A 3,290-nucleotide genomic window follows, 5' to 3' on the forward strand; every position below is an offset into this window, starting at 1 on the left:
ATATGGGGAGCTGTGTGTACATTAATGAGGAAAAAAAATTTACTTAAATGATTTTAGCAAACGGCTGCAATATAACAGAGTGAAAAGTGGGTCTGAATACTTTCCGTTCCCGCACCCACTGTATGTGTGTGTGTGTGTGTGTATGTATGTATATATATATGTATGTATGTGTGTGTATATATATGTATATGTATATATATGTTAAATTTCTTTATAAAGCACATTTAACTTTAGTTGGCCAAATTGCTGTACATAAAGCGTGAACCTAATTACAACATTTAAAAAACGCACAGACCTAATTGAAGCATTGATATTACATAGACTTAATCACAACAGTAAAATCCCCATAGCCTTAAAATAACCCAATCACATGTCATTAAACGCACAGGAGAAAAAAAGAGTTTTAACAGATTAAATGACTCCGACACTGTAGAAGCAGTTCTAATAGATAGTGGCAGAGTGTTCCACAGTTTGGGACCCGCAATAGAGAAGGCTCTATCTCCCCTACATTTTAGTCTAGTTCTGGGAACCCGCAACATATGTGTATTCTGTGATCTGAGTGATCTGACAGGATTGTGTACTGTAATCAACTCTGAAAGATATTGAGAAGCAAGACAGTTTTACAGCTTTGTACAGTACGGTACTGCAGCTAGGGCTGGGTATCGAGTTCGATACTTTTTAGGCACCGACCGAATTGCCTCAATACCATCGAGTATCGAAAAACGTCTCGTCGTTTGGTACCAAATTTTGATACCTAAAGGGTTAATCTCTTCAGCGTCAGTGAGCCAATAAGCCTGCAGCACTAGTGTTCGACTAGAAGAGGTGCGGCGCAGATCGATCAGTGTTTGACATCCGCAAGAGTGTTTCGAAAGCGCACGGAGCAGTCTGCTCTTTATAGCTCTCGTGGTACTGTAATACACCGATCGGTCTGCACAGTTGGTCCACGTCAAGTCGAACACACCTACTAGTTTACACCGGTTACACTCAGAGATGTGGCACACACGTGAGGCTGTAGTGCGAATGCCTCCCAGCCCCCTTAGATGTAAGGCTACGTTTACACTGGTGCGTTTGTTTTAAAATGAAAACGATCCTCGTTATACTGGCGCTTGCACTGCATTTCAAGCCGGCTTTCCACTATCTCCGACAAACGACAAGCAACAGACCAGTCATTAATTTCCAATGGAAAGTAGCGCGGGAGCTGCGGGGAGTTCCGATCATATGCAGATGTCCGTTCATACTAACGTTACACGACCGAAAGCGCGTGTTATGTTACCATTCATGCACACTAGCATCATGCTACATAAGACAATAAATAAGATTTATATTCCGCTTTTACTCACTTTAAACCACCATCAAGTGTTTGTAATAACTTCCGATTGCCGTCTAATGTCTGTTTTGGCCATGCAATGTTGCTGAAATTAAATGTGTTATTACCTCTGAGTCAGAGTAGCAATCATGGAAGAGAGAGCACAGACAGACAGCGCTGGAAGCAAGCTAATGCTCATCAGTAAATCAGTGGAAAATAAATATAAATCATGATTCTGTCTGAGCTATGCGTTTTAACACGAACACGCACTAGTGTAAATGTAGCCTAACAGATGTGTAAACTGAAGACTGTTTGAGCTTTATTAAAACTATTTTCACTGATTTATTGTGTTGGTTACATTTTGTTCCTTTGTACAGTGGCTCAGGAGATGAGTCTTTGAGTTTGTATAAACATCAACAAGCTGAAAAATAAAACCAAAGTTTTTTTTAGTTTGTTTTTTTTTTAGATGTAATCTTGTTAAAATTGATTTCATAAAATTGGTATCGAAAAAAAGTATCGTTCAGGAACTGGTATCGAAGTCAAGGTATCGATATTGGAAAATTTTTGAACGATACCCAGCCCTAACTGCAACGGTAACCAGTGCAACGAGCGTAAGATCGGTGTAATATAAACCCATTTGCGACTGCCTGTGAGCAAACCAACTGAAGTCAATGTATCGATGAGACCAGCAAGCCATAGTGAAGTGAGTTACAGTAATTAAGTCGCGAAGAGATGAAAGCATGTATTACAGTCTCAAAACTCTTCCTATTTAGGAGGGGTTTAACCTTTGCTAATCTCACAGTGGCATTAATTTGTTTATCTAGCTTTAGTTTGCAGTCAAGTATAAATCCCAGATTTTTAGCGTTGTGGACTTGATATGGGATAAGAGAGCCTAAATCAACTGAGCTCAGGGCAGTTTTTCCATTTCATCCAAACAATACAACATGTGTTTTATCATTATTTAGATGTAGAACATTATTTGTAAGCCACGTTTTAAATTCAAGGAGACAGGCAGTTAATTAAATTACAGCAGAATTATCATCACGTTTAATTGATATGTAGAGCTGAGTATCGTCAGCATAGCAATGATACGATACTCCAAATCTCCTAAATATAGATCCCATGGATAACATATACAGTGAAAACAGTAGCGGTGCCAAGGTTGATCCCTGGGGAACACCACATGTAGAATTCGCTACAGAAGCGGTACTTGCCAATGCTGACTGAAAATCTTCTGAAGATCAAAACCAGTTAGTACAGTGGCCTAGTACCAATGCAATGCTCCAGCCGAGACAACAGGATACCGTGGTCGACAAAACCAAATGCTGAACTAAGATCTAAAAGCATTATATATATACAGTGGGTACGGAAAGTATTCAGTACCAAAACAGCAAAATTAAAGTTTTCATTAAGCCAAAACCTAAAAATATATCCAAAAACCAAACATTTAGTTTACACATAAGGCAGTTTTTATATCAACTTTATACACTGAAAAGTGTTGCGTTTATAATTTTGTTGTTTTTGCTCCCATTTTTCATGAGCTGAACTCAAAGATCTAAGACTTTTTCTATGTACACAAAAGGCCTATTTCTCTCAAATATTGTTCACAAATCTGTCTAAATCTGTGTTAGTGAGCACTTCTCCTTTGCCGAGACAATCCATCCACCTCACAGGTGTGGTATATCAAGATGCTGATTAGACAGCATGATTATTGCACAGGTGTGCCTTAGGCTGGCCACAATAAAAGGCCACTCTAAAATGTGCAGTTTTACTGTATTGGGGGCTCCAGGGGGGTCCGAAAACCAGTCAGTATCTGGTGTGACCACCATTTGCCTCACGCAGTGCAACACATCTCCTTCGCATAGAGTTGATCAGGTTATTGATTGTGGCCTGTGGAATGTTGGTCCACTCCTCTTCAATGGCTGTGCGAAGTTGCTGGATAATGGCAGGAACTGGAACACGCTGTCGTATACGCCAATCCAGA

The sequence above is a fragment of the Sinocyclocheilus grahami genome, unplaced genomic scaffold (genome assembly GCF_001515645.1).
Source record: "Sinocyclocheilus grahami isolate Dianchi unplaced genomic scaffold, SAMN03320097.WGS_v1.1 scaffold1523.1, whole genome shotgun sequence".
Taxonomy (NCBI): Eukaryota; Metazoa; Chordata; class Actinopteri; order Cypriniformes; family Cyprinidae; genus Sinocyclocheilus; species Sinocyclocheilus grahami.